This window comes from Mandrillus leucophaeus, unplaced genomic scaffold (assembly GCF_000951045.1).
Source record: "Mandrillus leucophaeus isolate KB7577 unplaced genomic scaffold, Mleu.le_1.0 Scaffold720, whole genome shotgun sequence".
Lineage (NCBI taxonomy): Eukaryota > Metazoa > Chordata > Mammalia > Primates > Cercopithecidae > Mandrillus > Mandrillus leucophaeus.
The window spans coordinates 895,132-916,241 of NW_012107809.1; positions in this window are offsets into that span (position 1 = coordinate 895,132).

Genomic DNA, 21,110 nt, shown 5'->3' on the forward strand with positions numbered 1-21,110 from the left:
CGGGAGGCTGAGGCAGGAGAATGGCGTAAACCCGGGAGGCGGAGCTTGCAGTGAGCTGAGATCCGGCCACTGCACTCCAGCCTGGGCGACAGAGCGATACTCCATCTTAAAAAGAAAAAAATAAAAATTAAAAAATTAAAAAATAATAATAATAAATAAAGAAAATCCTTACTGTACCCAAGGTGGGCAGAGAATGGGAAAACCCTCTATTTCTGACATTTCAGAGTGACTAACAGATGAATAGCAAGAGGGGGTGCAATTTTATCTGAGTACTTAAAACTATATAAACAGAGACAAAACTAAAATAGATGCAGAGGGAAATCTCAAAATTCTCTCAAATTTAGGACAGAGGTACTTCTGAGTCAACATGTGTAGGGCTCTGGTCCCAACCCTGCCTTTCTCATACCTGCTTGGTTTGATCTATTCTTCATATAATGCTGTGTCAGATTTTACTGGGGAAGGGCAGAGGATGCATTTGAAAACCACTAACTAGTGGTATCACATGGCAAGGCTGTGGAACACGTCGAAAACAACCTGCCAGCCTAACTCAAAATTGAAGCACCCCTCAAGGGTATACTGAAACATATATTTACTGTATTCACATGAGAGTGGCTTGTATAAACTGTACCATCTACAGTGAAAAATACTTTCCACTGTTGTCTTAGAAAGAGACTGCTTTCAACATGCCATGTCTGCAGAATACATTCAACTGTATGTTGTCAGGAACTTAGAATAAATAAAAATCATGATACATGTTGTGTGCATCACACATGTCACAGGCCTCACTGTCTCTGGGAACAAATGAGGTCATATTGATGTCAATTACCTGTCACTGGATAGTTAGCCCCATGTGCTGGCACAGGACCCCAGGCCCCTCTTCAGAGTCTCTTCACATTACTTCCAGGAGTCCTCAGGAAGTAATACATGTGCGCTTAAAAAGAAATTGGCTCATGATCTTCTGCTCTGCATGCCTTGGTGATGTCTGATGCCCTCAAGCCACTGTCCAGGGTACTTTTCTGGGTGCTAACAAAGCACCAAAGGTGTTTAAACCCCAAGGTTCACAAAGACCTTCATGGGGGGAAAAAAAAAGCCCCTTCTGCTTCTGATTGCCACCTCTCATTACAAAGGCAGTCATACCTCGTTTCTGAGTCTAGACTGAGCATCAGACTATGCTATCCTCCTCCACTTTACCATCTTCCATTCCTGTGGTCTCAGACAATTTTATGTGAATGGAGAGGACTGGGCTACTGGCTCCATGAGTAATCTCAGGGACTGTGTTGACCTATGCAAAAGGGAAAACTTACAGGAGAAAACCTAACTGTGGTTTAAATAATAAGATCTCTATTATTACCAACAAGTCTGGAGGAGAGTCCCAAGGTTGGTTCAGTGTCTCAGAAATGTCAAGTTTCTAAGCATTTTCCATCTTTTCCATTTTACCACCCTTAGCATATTGACTTTCCCTCCCTGGCTTATAGCCGCAGTCTCCAGATAGCTGCTGCAGTTTCAAGTATCTGTCCTACCTCTGTCTTGAAAGGCAGGAAAGAAGATGAAGTTGGAAGGCATCGTTCTCAGCAAACTAACACAGGAACAGAAAACCAAACACCGCAAGTTCTTACTCGTAAGCAGGAGTTGAACAATGAGAACACATGGACACAGCGAGGGGAACACCACAGATTGGGGCCTGTTGTGGGGTGGGGGTTAGGGAAGGGAGAGCATTAGGACAAATACCTAATGCATGCAGGGCTTAAAACCTAGATGATGGGTTGATAGGTGCAGCAAACCACCATGGCACATGTATACCTATGTAACAAACCTGCACATTCTGCACAGGTATCCTGGAGCTTAAAGTAAAATTAAAAATAAAAGAAAGGCAGGAAAGAAGGGAGAAAAATTTTAAAAGTTCTCAATGACTATGTATACATTTCTGTTTGAGTAAAGAATATTTTTCCAAGAAGCTCCCAGGAAGACTTCCCCATATATCTTACTGCCTGAAGCTGTGTCACATGATCACCCCTAGTTACAAGAGAGTTGGGCAAGAGTTGATGTGGTGTTTCATCCTTAATCCTGGGAGAGAGATGAAGGAGTAGAAGAATGTCTGGTTGCTTCTGCCATAATGTCCAAAATGACTTCCATGTGAGAGTGGTGCTGGGATATGAACCCCTGTGAATGATATTTGGGCCACAGACAGACTGCTTAAGAGTTAGACAATACCCAGATTACTTACCATTCACAGAGTTGGTTGTGTGCGGTTTAGACTGAGAATCTAAACTATAGTACTTGTCTAGGTGGCATTTGCTTAGTATCATGGTGACATTTTAAAAGGTAAACATAAATAAGGTTGACCCATTGCAAAATAAGAGTAGCAGATTACATGACAGGAGCAGAACATTTGCAAATGTCATTGTAAAAAAAGACAAAAATTGATGACTTGTGAAGAAAGCAGCTTGCTCATAAATTGCTTTCAACTAAGGCCTCCCTATATCTGTAAGCCACTCTACAGGAATTTGAGATTATACCCTCTGTTGAGTTGTACAAAAGAAATGAACATCAGAAATAGTCTATTCTCTAATACAATCTGTACAACTTGGGGCAACAGAGGATTACTGATAAAAAGCGATGTTCTAGTTTCTCTAGGCACTTCCTCTAGGTTTCAGCTAACAGTAGAGCAGGATTCACTTGGCCTATTTTCTCCTCAATTCTCTGATCACTACTCTCTTCTCAGCTCCTCCAAACTATACCTAACACATACATAATTGCACGTGCGCTCTCTCGTGCGCTCTCTCTCTCTCTCTCTCTTATATTTCTACTCCAGAATGTTTTCTTTTTCATGGTTCTTTCTTATTTTGGGCTTTCCTCCATTGCCACCTGGGAAACTTACATGCCTTTTGCCATCTTTTTTTATCTTTTTTGTTCTTCCAGTTTTCTTGAAGGCCTAGCAATATGTACAAGACAAGCATGTGTAATAAGGATAGGACGGCTGCAATATTGGTCCTTGAGATCAAATTGAAGATTGCAGTTGGACCTGTCTCCATCCATTATGGAAGTTAGCAAGTTGTCCATATGGACACAGATGGGAATCAGGATCAAGTTATAGGCCTGGAAATGTAAGAGGCCCAGTAATTTGGGAGCAGAGCCAACAGGCAGGCACAGCAAGGAGTTCTACTGCATAACTGACAGGCCCACTACAGATGCCGTGAACAAGAAAGGGGAATAGAGCAGGGACCAAAAGCCTGTTACCAAGACTTAATCCTAAAACAAACTCCACGTAGTGCACAGAGCAAGGCCATGGACCCTGGAACAAACGGGATGTCTTAGCAAGGAGAATCCTTTTAAACAGGACATTGAATTAAGTGTTTGATACAAAGGAGAAGAGAGAAGAAAAAAGACAAAGACTACACTAAGACAATAGTTCTCATCTCAAAATTTCCTTGTATTCTCATGCTTTATCTAAAACATTTATGAGACTATGTGTGTATTTCAAAATATGCCTGTGGTTATTATAATATAAAAAGGTTTTAACAATGCAACATCCGGAAAATGAATGCACCATTTTCATCCTTGGTTTTCAGTATACTCCAGGCGTACAGCTGTAGGCTCCCATGCAGTCTCTCACAAGTCCTAGTGACACTGAATCCAGTGGCCCACAGCCATACCCTTCTTGTTAACATGCCCTGTTGTGTCTTCCTTCCCTTCCCTGTCTCACTTCCCCACTCCCCTACCAGTGTTTCCTAGAATTACCCCTACCTAATATACTCTTTGTGCTCAAATTCTTATTTTATCATCTGCTTCTGGAGGAACCCAACCTGTCTAGTGCCTAATATGTTGCCTGGAAGGTAACAAGTACTGAAGATGTGCTGGTTGAAGAAAAGAAAACCCGTTTCCAATTTTCCCCAGGAAGGGACTGTTTGGCTGGGTTCTTGCAACTTTAAGCATGACTTTCCAGACCAGCAAAGTCTTCCAAGCCTTGCCCTGGAAACGAAAAATGACAAGAGAGGTGTATCACTCAAAATTCCCAAGATGAGTCGAACAAATAGAATGCACACACACACACACACACACACACACTCCCCACACAGAGAGAGAGAGAGAGAGAGAGGGAGGGAGGGAGGGAGAGAGAACGAGAGAGAGAGAAGAGAGAGGAGAGAAATTTTAAGGATTTGGCTCATGTGACTGAGGAGGCTAGCAAGTCCAAAGTCTACAGAGCAGACCAGCAAGCTGAATGTTCAGTAAAAAAAAAGTTGATATTGCCGTCTTGAATCTGAAATCCACAGGACAGACCAGCAGGCTGAAAACTCAGGCAAAATTTCTATGTTCCAGCTTTGAGGAAGAATTCCTTCTTCTCTAGAAAATCTCAGTTTTTGCTGTTAAGGCCCTTGACTGATTGGATGAGGCCCACCCACATTATGGAGGGTCATTTGTTTCACTTGAAGTCAACTGACTGTAAATGTTTTTCACATCTACAAAAATACCTTTATAGCAACACCTAGATTACTGTTTGACCAAACAACTGGGCGCCATAGCCTAGCCAAGTTCACACACAATATTAACCATCCCAACAGATACAACAGGTTCACGACATAGCCCTCTACCTGGTCATACCTGGCCCTCGTCCTGGTCATACCTTCATCCTAGAGTCTTATTTTACTGTGGCCCGTCTCTTCATCTCCCTGACATCTGGACTCTCTCTACAACACTTCCATGTTGATTTTCGGTTTGATGGGGCTCTGTGGCTCTCTGCCCTGCTGTGTTGTTCTTCTGTCTGTGACTTCTCTGCTGAATTGGACTCCACTCTTGGGGACTGACTTCTTGAGCAGGGTCCAAAGTCCCTTCCAGAATGCCCCCTGCAGGAATTTCAATCCAGTGGTTTGTTGTGTAGAGCCTCAAACAAAGTGTGAGATTCTTTCCAGATTCTCCAAACAAAAGGAAGTTTAGTTCACGGAACTACACTAAAATATATGTCAGATAGCACTTTTGTTAAGGAAAAGGAAAGGTGGCAAAATGAAACTGCAGTGCCTGGGGAGAAGGGGAAGGGCAGCGGTGATTTACCACTGGCATTTTTGTCAGAGCATTTTTTAATGACGTTACTTACTGTCAAAGCATACTAGAAACACTTTAAAAGCACACCACTGACACATTACATCAGATAAATAAATGTTTCCATCTCAACTGACTCATTCGCTGGAACAACTTCACTTGACAATACAAATAAAGAAAGAAGACAGGAAATGTGGATGCTTAAAAAGTACATTTTTTGGTTTTCAGGGTGAGTAAAGATGTAACATTTTTAATAAATTTTAAGAATTATTTTTACGTTCCCGAAACAAGAACCATCAAAATTAGAACAAACTGGGAAGTCAAAAATTTCATCTCCTTTTGACAAGAGTGAAATGTGTTCTTTCCAAGGGTAAAATTAAGAGAATTGCTTTGAGTCACACAACAAGATGGAGGCAGAGTTCCAAGTTCAAAGCCAAATTTTCTGACAGTTTGTTGATTTTCTACTATCTTGGTGTGGGTGACTTGTTACTGTGTCTTTTCTTTTCTTTTCTTAATTTCTTCCCCCTCCCCATCCCCCACCCCCTCTTCCCTGCACACATCCACAGAAAGTAACTAATGTATCTCATTTAACACTTGTAACACCTCACAAGGTAGTGGTTATTCTCTCTGATTTTTACAGACTAGAAAATGGACACCTGAAAGGTAGATAACTTGTCAAAAGTCACAGTAAAGTCCAGAATAACAGCTGGGATTTGAATGCCAATTGTTCACATTTCTTCTCTGGGACAAATCGAGTAATTTTTGCCTCACAAATGTTCAGGTTTTGCTTTTTTCCAATAAGCCCAACTGGCGATCAGATTGACAATTCCGAAGTTTTCAGAACTCCTCCTTTCTAACAATGACAATATTTAAATTCGGTAACTTCTACTGACTGAAAAGCTTATAAAGTATAAAAAAGGAGAGTATTTCCCTTTTTCCATTGTGCATTCTGCATATCTCTGTAAAAACTTCCTCTGGACATCCAATATCTTCCTCTACATTATTAATTTCTAGATATTAGAAGAATAATAAGATTTTATTACATCTTAGAGATGCAATCTTAAAAATGTCAGAAACATGATTAATAAGGAGAAAAGAACGTGGGACTTTGCAGCTTGATAATACTATTTTGAGCTATTCTTTTGGAAAAAATATAATATTTTCTCTAATAAATGGATAGACATAAGGGTCAGTTTTGCTATTTCTCACTTCAAAGATAATAATAAAATTCAGAGAATTGTTAGTTTTGTATCGGAGAGCAATTATTTCTTCAAGCAATTTCTTGATTTAAATAAGTCTTATTAGACTTTGAAGTACCTTTGCATTTACCCAAGAGACTATTATTTCCTTGGAAGGACAGTTACGAGTCCAACTTTTTTCTTTAGTAACTAAATGACCTTGTCAGAGAGACTGGGATATTGTTATGTTTAAAAAAATTATTTGGAGGAATCTGATTTAGATGTAAACGGGATACATTTCTAGGCTCTGCAAAGAGTGGAGATGATTCAAGCAGAAGGGTATAGTGATCATGAGCTTGGAGCTTATGGACAGGTAGACACAGGTTAGATGCTACTAGGATATAGATGCTTATCCCCTCCAAACCTCATGTTGAAATTTGATCCCCAGTGTTAGAGGTGGAGCCTAAATGGGGAGGTGTCTGGGTCTTGGCTCTGATCCTTCATGAGGAGATTAATACCCTCCCTTGGGGGTGAGTGAGTTCTCTCTCCATTGGTTCTCATGAAAGTTGGTTGTTGCTTCCTCTGTTGCCATGTGATCTCTGCACATACCAGCTCCCCTTCATGAGGTCTTCACCAAAGGCAGGTGCCCAATCTTGGACTTTCTAGCCATCAAAATTGTGAGTCAAATAAAACTTTTTTATTTTTTTATTTTTTATTTTTTTTAGGTGGAGTTTCATTATGTCGCCCAGGCTGGAGTGCGATGGTGTGATCTCGGCTCACTACAGCCTCTGCCTCCCAGGTTCACGTGATTCTCCCCACTCAGACTCCTAAGTAGCTGGGATTACAGGAACCCACCATCATGCCCAGCTAATTTTTGTATTTTTGTAGAGAACAGAGTTTCACCATGTTGGCCAGGCTGGTCTCGAACTCCTGACTTCAGGTGATCCACCCACCTTGGCCTCCCAAAGTGCTGGGATTATAGGTGTGAGCCACTGCGCCTGGTCTAATCTTTTTTTTTTTTTTTTAAATAAATTACCCAGTATCAGCTATTCTTTTATAGAAATGCAAAACAGACAGAGGCAGAGACCCAAGATCTTACCAGTTGTGTGATCCTGGGTATTTTTCTAAGGCTCTTTACACCTCAGTTTTCTCTTATATAAGATGTGGATAATAATGCTTCCTGCCTTATAAGGTTATTATCAGAATTAAATAAAACACTGCGAGTGAAGTGCTTAGAAGCATGCCTGGTCCTTGGTAGGCCTCAGTGAATGTTTAAACCAGTGCTTCTCAAACTTTGGTGAGTATTAGAATCATCTAGAGAACTTGATAAAAATATGAAGACTAGGGGCCTAGTCTATTTCAATGAGCTTGAGACTTTGGACTCTATTAGATTTCTAAGTGGATACAGTGTCAATATCTAGGTGATACTCAGTATAGCAGAGAGATGTCATATAATCAGATGCTGCTGATCAAGTGTTCAATACAAAATAAAACAGCCCCTGTTAGATGAGGTCACTCCTTGTCCTGCGCCAGATGATAGGATTACCATGGACAATCTTACCCTCACCTGCTTGAAACCAAGCCTGAGACTACAGAAGCGGCACTGTGGCTGGCTCCCTGGTATCTCTTTTGCTTTGTCAACTTTTTTAGATTCCATCTTCGCATGAAATCATGTGGTATTTGTCTTTCTGTGCCTGGCTTATTCCCCTTAACATTATGTCCTCCAGGTACATCCATGTTGCCACAAGTGACAGGATTTCATTCGTTTTTATAGCTGAAGACTATTCCATTGTGTGTACATATACCAATGAGTAGAGTCTTCTCTGCCTTGCTTCCAGGTGACAAAATAAATTGTTCCCAGAAAAAACAAATATCTAGGTGATACTGATACACATCAAAGATTGAGGACTGCTGGTTTAAACAGCAACAATAAACACTCGTTCATCTTTTAAATATTCCAGGCATTTTGTTTAATGCCAAGGACACAAAGAAGAATGTATCAGTTAGGGCTCAGTTACAAAAAACAAAAACCACCCTAGCTTTCTTAAACAGAAAGAAATTTGATCCAGACCACTAAACACAAGATAGTTGGAAAGTCTTGGGAGCTAGTTCTAGACTTGCTTTCCAAAAATAACTCTCAGAATCACACTGCCAAGGTGGCCCTCCAAGGCAGCTGCTATCTTCACCATGATCGGGGGGAGGAGGAGTCAGAAGACAGCCATCAAGAACTGCTGAGTTTGAGGATACACTGCCTTAGCTGCCATCTACTGATCAAGAGGCTACCTCAACCACCGCAACTCTCTCAATACCCTCTGAACTGGGAACTGGACGTTGCCATGCTGCTGCAGAAAAACACAGCACCTCCACGACTGTGCTTGTTCCAGCAACATCTGCAGCAGCTGAAGATGGCCCCTGCCTCTCTTCCACCTTTGAAATCTTACATGAGGTCATCTAATTGGGAGATTTAATTTATATGTGGAGACTGGAAGAAAACAATCTTTTAAATTTTATAGATTTTTTAATATTTATTATTTGCACATAATAATTATACATATTTGTGGGGTACAGTGTGATGTTTCAATACATGTATGCATAACAAAGTGATACAACCCAGGTAGCTAGCACGTTCATCACCTCAAAGTTTTATCATTTTTTGTGGTGATAACTTTCAAGATCTTCTTTTTTAGCTGTTTTGAAATATACAATGCAAATGCCCATTAATCGACAAGTGGATAAAGAAACTATGATGGATAAAGTATGATGGAATACTACTCAGCCATAAAAAGGAATGAATTAATGGCATTTGCAGCAACCTGTATGGGATTGGAGACTCCTATTCTAAGTGAAGTAACTAAAAATGGAAAACCAAGCATTGTATGTTCTCACTCATAAGTGGGAGCTAAGCTGTCAGGATGCAAAGGTGTAAAAATGATACAATGGACTCAGGGAGAAAGGGTGGAAAGGGGGTAAGGGATAAAAGACTACAAATCGGGTTCAGTATATGCTGCTCGGGAGATGGGTGCCCCTAAATCTCACAAATTACCACTAAAGAATTTACTTATGCAACCAAATACCACCTGTTCCCCCAAAACTTATGAAAATAAAATTTTAAAAAAAGAAATATACAGTGCATTGTTATTTGCTATATAGTCACCTTACTATGCAATAGAAATCCAGAACTCTTTCTTCCTATGTATCTGTAAACTTTCCCCATTCTGTTAACCCCCTGCCCTCCCTGGACTCTGGTAACCGCTATTCTACTCTCTAATTCTGCAAGGTCAACTTTTTTTAGATTCCACCTTTGCATCAAATCATGTGGTATTTGTCTTTCTGTGCCTGGCTTATTCCCCTTAACATTATGTCCTCCAGGTACATCCATGTTGCCACAAGTGACAGGATTTCATTCGTTTTTATAGCTGAAGAATATTCCGTTGTGTGTACATATACCAAATTTTTTATTCATTCATCTACTGACAGACAATTAGGTTGATTCCATTTCTTGGCTGTTGTGAATAGTCATGCAGTAAACATGGGAGTGCAGATATCTGAAAGGGAACATTGTAAGCTCTCTGGCAGTACAGAACCAGGCGCAGGAAGGAGGTTGGAAGGGATTCTGAGTGTCAGTCTAACATATTCACCATAGATGATTGTGTTAGTCTGAAGGGCTGCCATAACAAAGTATCACAGCCTGGGTGGTTTCAGCAACGGAAATTTATTTCTCATAGTTCTGGAGGCTGGAAGTCTAAGATCGTGATGCTATCAGGCTTGGTTTCTCCTCAATCCTCTCTCCTTGCCTATAGACAGCTGCCTTCTTTATGTGTCCTCACATGACCTTTTTCCTGTGGGCATGCATACTCCAGGTATCTCTTCTTATAAGGACACCGTTCCTATTGGATTGGGGTCCCACTTTTATGAACTCATTTAACTTTAATTACTTCTTTAGAGGCTCTGTTTCCAAATAGTCATATTGGGGGTTGGGTCTTCAACGTATGAATCTTTGGAGGACAGAATTCAGTCCATAGTAATGAGTAAGACAGACCTCTGCACTGGAAGAATTTGCCCCAGGAGCAAATGGATACAGTTGCAGGTGCTAAATGTCAAAAATGAAGTATCCAGACATTATGGTGAAAACAGCACACGATGTAGGTGAACCTTTGGTGATGAATTATATTTTTCTGTACAGAGCTTGTAAGTAGAACTCTTTACCCTTATTAATTCTTCTTTTCCATTATAGATGTAGGGTTCTAATACAAACTCAAGTGTTTAATAGTGAGGAAAAGAGATGGCACAAGACATACCTGTCGGTGGCTGCTGAAATTCTACACAAAATTCCACCCCTTTGACTTCACGCGTAACCCAGCCCTCTGTGTATTAATTGAAAAATACATAATAGAAGGTAACGGTGTTGAACATTCAATGAGAAATAGACTTACATTTATATCTCCTTTAGGCCTTATCTCAGAATTATCTAGACTTTACAACTACTATGGTCTGATTGTTTGCGTCTTGTTAAAATTCATATATTGAAATCTAACCCCCAAGGTAATGGTATTAAAAGATGGGGCCCATCCTGGCTAACACAGTGAAACCCCGTCTCTACTAAAAATACAAAAAATTTAGCAGGGCAAGGTGGTGGGCGCCTGTAGTCCCAGTTACTCGGGAGGCTGAGGCAGGAGAATGGCGTGAACCCAGGAGGCGGAGCTCGCAGAGAGCCAAGATCATGCCACTGCACCCCAGCCTGGGAGACAGCGAGCCTCCGTCTCAAAAAAGTAAATAAATAAATAAAAAGATGGAGCCTTTGGGAGATGATTAGGTTATGAGGGCTCTGCCTTCAAGAATGAGATTAATGCTATTATAAAAGAGGCTCCAGAGAGACATTGTCCTTATATCATGTGAGGATGCAGCTGGAAGTTCCCATCTATGAATCAGAAAGTGGGCGCTCGCCAGGAACCAAATCTGCTGGCACCTTGATCTTGGACTTCACAGCCTCCAGAACCATGAAAAATAAATTTTTGTTGTTTATAAATTACTAAATCTAACGTATTTTTGTTGTAGCAGTTTGCACTGAGTAAGCCAACAGCTGAGGAAACTAAGTGACTTACCACGGATCACATGGAAGAAAATGGGAGAACTTGGATTTGAATCAGGGCCATCTATTTCCAATGACTCTTATTTATTGTGCCAGAAATTCTTATCCTCTGTCCTTCTGACTTGTCCAGGATTCTAACTCTTAAAGATCATTGCAGGAAGCATCCCAATCCTGCAGTTAAAACCCTGGGACCAATAGCTGACTTTATTCCCTCAAATTTATTTCTACTTTTTAATCTTTTTGCTGTCCTTTGAATATTTAACTGTAAAATCATTTGGTGCTAATTTTATTTTTTACATCCTTTCATGCACTGACTCTGCTTATTTTATTCAGTTTTGGTTTTTGGTTATTCTTTTTTCCAATGTCTCTGTTTGTCTTATGCTTATAGGACTTTCTTTCCAGGTAACCCTTGACGGTAACCTTGAACTTAGTGTTCGTTCTAGAAGAAACAGATCTAATTAAGGCCATGTGCTTTAGACACTCAAATATTCACTTAACACATATTTTTTGGGTATCTTTCATGTGCCATACTCTGTCCTAGACACTGGGGATTCAGCAGCAAATGGGATGGCCAAGGAAACTGATTTTATTGTGCTTATACCTCATGGAGGAAATGGACTGTAAACACATAACTGGATGTTTTTTTAAGATGACCAGCTTTGATAACCGTGGTTGTTTTGAAGACAATTAAACATGATGATTAGGTAAAGGTGTCTGATATATGGGTTGATTGGTCAGGGCTTGTCTCTGAGGTCATGACATTCAACAAGTCTGGGCCAACCTACATTAAATTATTTTCATCATCCAAATAATACATAAATAAGGTAGTTACTGCTTGTGTGAGCAAATAAAAAACAAAGGAAACAAAGCCCCAGATGCTGGCAATGAAAGGTTAAGTAGCTATGAGCAGTAAAGCACCTGAAGACCGATGAATAAATGTGAACAAAAACAGACCTTTCTCATTTGGTACAATCTCCTGCTTTAGTAGGTTTTTTTCTCCTGTTTTCAGGGCACCAGGTATTTCTTTGCAAATCTCCCAGACAGATGAGTGTGAATCCTTAAAACCAAAAGTGATGCATGAATATTCCCTCCTAATAGTAATCAGTAGAGCTCAAGGCTTCATGCTCTAGAGACCCTGCCATTATACTGAAATTTTAAAAATGATTATCGTAATGAGCATTTACATATATAATACATCTCATTATGCTGACAGTATGCTGGCTTCTGATTAAAAGTTGCGGCTAGATTGCTTCAGCCCTTTCTTTCACATGATATTTTCCCTTCAACTAATTTTTGATTATATGAATTGTGCTATTTCATATCCAACTAAGCTACGTTCATTTATTAAGCTAGTAATCATGAAAATCTATGGCTTAAATTTTCAATTATAGTCCGTGTAGAAATAAATTGTTATTTGATGATAATATAGATTTGACTGGGTCCATGACTAGAAATCTAGATTGTAAAAATTTCAGGCAGTCATATGATATTTACAAATAGCTGTATGTCATTATGTGGCTAAAATACCCAGACAATTAACTGTTTGGTTTGGTTTTTTGGTTTTGGTTTTGTTCTTATTCAATTTTCCTCCAGATGATTCAGGGTGGATGCACCCAAGGAAATCTTTGAATTTTAAGTGCTCAATTTTCATGGCAAATTACAAACTTCTACAGTCAGCATGAGGCATCAGCTTTTCTCAGAAAGAATAGTTACTCTAAGAACTAGGATCTTGCTTTCTCTGTCGGTATTCTTAGGAATTCTTTGATCTTAATCTTGCCTGTAGCCTTGCTCCTTAAAATGAGCTTCTGAATGTTAAACACAAAATGAAAATACCGAGGAAAACATTAAACAAATAGACGATTAAGATTTTAATAGCTTTATCATTCAGCTAAGTTTTTTCCTTCCTCGTGAGGCCAAGCAAAACAAAAGGGAGCTGAAAGGAAAAATCAAATTTTTAGAGACTAACATGTCATCTAAGATTGTTTCCTGTGATCTCATGAAGATTGGGAAAAGAACTGCTAAGTCTCCTGTCCTCTTCCAGAATGAAATTTATTCTGAAGGAATCATGCTAGTCAATATTCCCTAGGTTTGAAGTATATGGAATAAATGTCTTTCTAGAGCCACCAGAGGCTTCTGAGCTGATAGAATGGTGTCTTGTGATATGGCAGACAGGGACCTGGACTTGGATTAAGGGGATCAGGCTCTCATGTCAGCTGTGCTGCAAATCAGGGGTATAACCCTTTGGGTCTGTGTCTCATTTGAAAATATGATGTGGCTAGACAAGATGATCTTTCAAGATCTTCCATCAAACATCTATGACGGGCCGGACGCAGTGGCTCACGCCTGTAATCCCAGCACTTTGGGAGGATGACAGGAGCCCAGGAATTTGAGACCAGCTTGGGCACAATGGCAAAACCACATCTCTACAAAACACACACACACACACACACACACACACAAAATTAGCTGAGTGTGGTAGCAGAGCTGTAGCCCCAGCTACTCAGGAGGCTGAGGTGAGAGGATCACTTGAGCCCAGGAGGTCAAGGCTGCAGTGAGCCACGATTGTGCCACTGTACTCCAGCTTGGGTGACAGAGCAAGACCCTATCTTAAAATAAAATAAAATAAACTCTACAATGCTGTAAAGCTAACAAGAAGTCCAGCAGCTCAACAATACCGTATTGTAAGAAAGGAGATATTTGCTAATGTGATGGAAGAATCCATTATTAAAAAGCATCAGTTGACTTTTCTAGTATTCTGCTATCTATTAAGTGTCACAAATATGATATAATTACAATATAAAAGATTAATGCAGGTCTGGGCACAGTGGCTCATGCCTGGAGTCCCAGAACTTTGGGAGGTCAAGGCAGGTAGATCATGAGGTCAAGAGTTCGAGACCAACCTGGCCAACAGGGTTAAACTCTGTCTCTACTAACAATACAAAAATTAGCTGGGCATGGTGGCACGTGCCTGTAATCCCAGCGACTCAGGAGGCTGAGGCAGGAGAATTGCTTGAATCTGGGATGCAGAGGTTGCAGTAAGCCAAGATCACACAAGTACACTCCAGCCTGGGTGACACAGCAAGACTCTGTCTTGGGGGGGAAAAAAAAAAAAAAAGATTAATGCAAGTAATAATGAAATACTGATTAACCTAGGGACAGAAGGTAATGATTGTACAGATGAAAATAACAAGTTGATAGGCATTGGAGTAGTAACATCTCCTACGGCTCAGACGTAGTTCTGTTACCTTTACGGAGCAACAACAACAAAACTATACTATGCTCGGCCTGTGGGTCTAAATAACAACATATCTCAAGAGACTTTCTTAGTCAACTAAATGTTTAGTCTTCCAATTTTCAGTTTTCTTATTAAAGCATTTGGATCTTGCGGCTCTGACTAATCAGAATGATTTAGAATTTCTTGTTCTCAATTTTCTTATCTATAAAATAAGGGGTTTCACCATAGTAACAGTAAGATTCCCTAAATCTCTAAAATTCTGAGATTTTATATTTTTGAATGGTTTGAAAATCTGGACTCAAAATTAAATTCAACCAGTCTAAGGAGTGTTTGCTATCAGCTATGCAGAGCTGGAAAGAGAAATACCTTGCCAGGAAGCAAAATGACTCCCTAAATATGAAATTATTTCAGGGATCTAAAATAAGACACTTCCAAGTGCTATGTTTTCCTTTCCCTCCAGAAAGATCTCTCCTGCTGCCTTACTTATAGAATTAGAGATTCATCTGTTTAACTTATCTTCTGATAGAATACAAATGCCTCTGGAAAGGTCACACATTCAACATTATCATCCATTCTTTCCTTTGTTTGAATGATTTTTTTTTTATTTGACTCTGTCTTCTTCCAAAAAGGATTTGAAGCTGCTTATTAGGAATGAGTTAAGCAAATGCATTTCTGAGATCAGATCTCATGAAAGCCCACAGGAGCCAGGGAAGAACGTAAGAAGAAGGACGCCACCAACGAGAAAAGCTCTATGTAAATTTCAAAGGGCTGTAAAAGTATTAGAGATCATTACCAATAACAGGAAAAGACTGGATGCTTAAAGATAAACCTGGCCTATTTCCCAGTGACTTCAACAGGTCAAATTGTTCTTCCTTCTTCTTATGGGGCTTAATGTTCCTTGTCTAATTCTTTGGACATTTTATTAAGCAGAAATCTATTCATAATTTGCTCTTTACCTTCCTCATGTTGTTTTCTTATTTCCTGAATGGAACAAAATTCTATTAGTCACAGTTCTGCCTCGAACCATATTTACAGTCTCATGATCTTCCCCACTTCCTGGAAATGCAAAGATCCTTTCTCTGTCTTTGCATAAATAGGTATCTATTAAGCTCAGGAAGGAAAAAATGACTTTAATTTTAAATGGCTCCCTCAACACTACCATACCTGATAGTAGCCCAATGGGGATAATTCTGGCATAATCAGCAAAGAAAAGTAAAAGCCCATTTTTCAAAGATACAAGTTTTAGCCACACATAAAAGCTTCCAGAAGTTTTTTAATGGGACTACAAAGATTACATATAGTTTAGGTCACAAGGACAACATAAACTTAAGAAAGGGAAAGGCAGTTTTGAACGATGAGAATTGTTCTGAAAACATCCCACCTTACTGGAAGATGCCAGACCAAGAAAAAAATCTACCATGGGGGCAGACAGCGAAAAAGAGAAGCAGGCTTTTTGGTGTAAGAAGCTGGCCTTTTGGAGTAGCCTTTTTGACCCTGCTAATAGAACCTAATCTTTTATTTATTTATGTATTTATTTTAGACAGGGTCTCTCTCTGTCACCCAGTCTGGAGTGCAGTGGTGAGATCGTAGCTCACTGCAGCCTCAACCTTCTGGGCTCAAATGGTTCTCCCACCTCAGCTTCCCAAGTAGTTGGGACTATAGGCATGTGCCATCATGCCTAGGTGATTTCTAATGTTTTTGTAGATACAGAGTCTCACTATGTTGCCCAGACTGGTCTCAAATTCCTGGGCTTAAGTGATTCTCCCATCTAAGCCTCCCAAACTGCTGGGATTATAAGCATGAGCCACCCACCCAGTCTAGAACCTAATCTTGAGCACATAATTAAACTATTCTATTAAGAAACTTTTAAACCACTACGTAACTACTGACCTGAATTAGCAGTCTCCAAAACAGGACTGTGGGATCAGGATTAGAAGTTCTATTTATATGCATTTATCTTACAAAAATGAAATTAGGTTTCATTATTGTATTAGTCTGTTCTCATGCTGCTAATAAAGACATACCCAAGACTGGGTAATTTATAAAGGAAAGAGGTTGAATGGATTCACAGTTCCACATGGCTGAGAGGCCTCACAATCATGGCAGAAGGTGAATGAGGAGCAAAGTCAAATCTTATATGGCAGCAGGCAAGAGAGAGTGTGTGCAGGGGAACTCCCTTTAATAAAACCATCAGATCTTGTGAGACTTATTCACTATCACGAGAACAGCACGGGAAAGACCCACCCCCGTGATTCAGTTACCTCTCACCAGGTCCCTCCCACGACCCATGGGGAATTATGGGAGCTACAATTCAAGATAAGATTTGGGTAGGAACAATTATTATTTACTAGAAGCGTGGTCCACACTCAGTCACCTATTCGCTATCCGTGTTGCACACTCAGCATGGGAGGTGTACTGGTGGAAGAATCCCATGAGGAGCTGACAGTGGTAGCCACAAATAATTCACTTTCAGCAGCTTGAGGCACATGGGTTTCAGTCAGGGTAAGTAGATCTACAGAGGTGTGCTCAAATTTCAATTAAATCAACCTTCTCAAGTGGAACAACAACAAAAGATGTTGCAGAGAAATCATAGACCAACTCTACCACGTTAATAATGCAAGGAAGCACAGAAAATGGCAAATCTGTTATTATGTGACTACAAGCCCTTTATCAGTCACATGACAATTTGTAAAAGAATGCTGTACAGAAATATATGACTACAAGTTAGCCAAAATTTCTCAAAAATATTAATGTCTATCTGAAATATAGGTTTATGTCCATTAAGATTACAAATGATAATCTTCATTGTAAATGTATCTTGTGGGTGAGATGTTAGTTATTGATAGTCTAGAAGCATCATAATTTGCAAGACCCTTAAAAGCTAAGCAGGCAAAGGTTATGGGGAGACAGCAGAGTAGGAACCACCAGAATCTATCATCCCACCTAGACAATAATTACACTGGCAGAATCTGTGCAAAATACATATTTTGGAACTCTGGAGTCTACTGAAGGCTTGCAAATTCCAGGTGAAGATTAGAACAGTAAATTACAGTCAATTTCAGCTCTTAGCTCAGCAGCAGCAATCCTACAGGGTGAAGTGGAAGAACACTGGACAATAACTTGAATCACTATAAAGAAATAAAGATCCCAAGAAAGATAAATACATGTGCAGTTATAAAAGGAAGTATTATTGTAACTTTTGTTTGTAATTCCACATATTGTTTTCTACATCATTTTGGAGGTGGCCAATGAAGTAAAAAAAATATTAGTTTATGTTTTAGGGCATATAATATAAAAAGATAACATCACAACATCAATAACTAAAAGAGATGGGAAAAGAGTTGTAAAGGAGCAGAGTGTTTGTATGTTATTGAAGTTAAGATGGTATACATTTGAATTAGAGCATTATAACTTGCAGATATTAAATATAATCCCCAAAGTAATGACAAAGAAAATAGATATAGAATGTACAAAAAGTGAAATGAGAAGAGAAGTAAAACATCTTACTACAAAAAAATACAACCAAACACAAAAAAAGATAGTATCGCAGAAAATGAGGGAAAAGAAAAGCTATAAGGCACATATAAACCAAACAAGAAAAGGACAGAAGTAAGTCCCTTCTTATCAGTAGTTACTTCAAATGTGAATGGATTAAATTCTCCAATCAAGAGATAGATTGGCTAAATGGATTTTTGAAAGATCCAAGTATATGCTGTCTACAGGAGACTCACTTTAGATACAAAGAAAGAAATAGATTGAAAATAAAAGGATAGAAAAAGATATTTCATGTAAATAGTAACCAAAAGGGGGTAAGTGTGGCTATACTTATATAAGACAAAATAGACTTCAGATCAAAAAATTTATAAGAGACAAAGAAGAGCACTACATGTTAGTAAAAGGTTCAATATAGTAAGAAGATGAAGCAACTATAAACATTTCTGTACCTAATAACAAACTATCAAAATATATGAAGCAAAAATGAACAGAATTGAAGGGAGAAATCGACAGTTTTGCAATAATAGTTGAAGATGTTAATAGCTTCCTGTCAAAAATGGACAGAACTGAAGGGAGAAATAGGCAGTTTTATAATAATAGTTGAGGATGTTAATAGCTTACTGTCAATAATGGATAGAACAACTAGACAGAATATAAGTAAAGAAATAGAGAATGGAACACATAATAAACCAACTAGATCTAACAGACATATACAGAACACTAACCAACAACCACAGAATACGCATTCTTCTCAAGTGCACGTAAGACATTTTTCAGGATACACCATATATTAGGACAAAAATTAAGTTTTAATAGATTTTAAATGATAGGTATCTTAAAAGTATGTTTTCCAACTATAAGTGAATGAAATCAGAAATTAGTAACAGAAGAAAAATGGGAAAACTTATATTATTCAAAATTGAACATCATACATTTTTTGAGTTAAGGTCTCACTCTGTCACACAGCTGGAATACAGTGCAGTGACTTAATCATAGCTCACTGCAGCCTTGAACTCCTGGGCTCAAGCAATCCTGCCACCTCAGCCTCCTGAGTATTTAGGACCACTGGCACCTACCACCATGCCTGGTTATTTTTTTTTTCTTTTTGTAGAGATGGAGTCTTGCTATGTTGCCCAGGCTGGTCTCAAACTCCTGGCCTCAAGCAATCCTCCCAAAGTGCTGGAATTACAGGCATGAACCACTGCCCTGGCCAGCAACACACTCAAACAACTTATGGATTAAAGAGGAAATCACAAGGGAAAATTTTAAGTACTTAGTGATGAATGAAAACAAAAATATGGCATACCAAAACTATGGGACACAGAGAAAGTAGTGCTAAGGAGGAAATATATAGCTATAAACACTTATATTAAAAAGCAGAACTCAAATCAACAGCCTAACTTTACCACTTAAGGAGGTAGAAAAAAAATTAAACCCAAATCTAGAAGGAAGGAAATAAGAGTCATGCAGAGAGAAATTAAATAGAGAATAGAAAAGCAATGGAGAAAATCAATAAAATCAAAGATGGGTTGTCTGAATAGATCAACAAAGTTGTCAGACCTTTAGATAGGTTGACTAAGAAAAAAAAGGAGACTCAAATTACTAAAATCAGAAATGAAACTGGGGACTTTACTAATAATTCTATAGAAATAAAAAGGATTATATGAACAACTGTATTATAACAAATTGAATAACCAAGATAAAATGGATGAATTCCTAGAAACACAAACCTACCAAGACCTAATCACAAAGAAATAGAAATCTGAACAGATCTATAATTAGTAAGGAGGTTAAATCAGTAATTTAGAAATATCCCAACAAAGAGAGCCCAGAACCTGATGGCTTTACTGGTGAATTCTATTAAACATTTAAAGAAGAGTTAACACCGATTCTTCTCAAACTTTTTCTTAAAATTAAAGACATGAAAACACTTCTTAATTCATCCTATGATGACAATAATGTCAAAGTCAGACAAAGATACTACAAGAAAACTACAGGCCAATATTTCTTATGAACATTGATGCAAAAATTCTCAACAGAATACCTGAAAATGGAACCCAGCAACATATTAAAAGAAATATATACCATGTCCAAGTGGAATGAGAAGATTGTTCAACATATGAAAGTTGATAAATGTAATACACCATATTACTAAAATGAAGGGGAAAAAACCCAAATGATTATCTCAATTGATGCAGAAAAAGAATTTGACAAAATTCAACATTCTTTCATGACAAAAACCCTCAACGAACTAGAAACAGAAGGAAATCACCTCAACATAATAAAAGTAGCATATGAAAAGTGTACAGTGAACATAACACTCAAAAATGAAGACCAAAAGCTTCTCCTCTAAGATCAGGCCTAAGACAGGGACATCTGCCTTCATCACTTCTATTCAATACAGTATTGAAAGTTCTAGCCAGAGCAATTAGGCAAGAAAAAGAAATAAAAAGTATCCATATTGACACTTCCTTTAAAATGAAGGGGGTGTGTGTGTATGTGTGTGTGTGTGTGTGTGCGTGTGTATATCTCTGATTTCATATTGGCCATTCTTCCATTAGATAAAGGAATAATGTTTTTCCAGCCTGTTCTCCTCCTTTGAATGTTGTATGAAAAGAAAGTAAAAGTTACCAAAAGCAAATTCAAGAAATTAAGAAGAAACAAAATTGTCTTCCTCAGATAAGAAAGTTAAGTCATCTTTGAGAACAATTTGGGTGGTCTGAACTGTCTGGAAGCATTTGTATAAGATTGGATTTGCCTGTTCCAATATTTGGTAGAACTAGCTATTAAAATCATTTTGACCTGGTGGTAGTTCTTAACTTTCCCCTTCTCTGTTTTCTCCTCTTCCTTCTTTTTTAGGGGTGGTAGAATAGAGTTTTATATAATTATAGATTCAGCATCTTTAATTATTATATGTCCCTTTGGTTTTCTATTTCTTCCTGACTCAGTTATGCAAAATCATATTTTCCTTGGAAATTGTTCATTTTATATAAATGTTCAAATTTATTTGTATAAAGTCCATATGATTCTTTTTATTATTTTGATATCTGCTTTATCTTAGTTTATCTTCCCTGTTTAA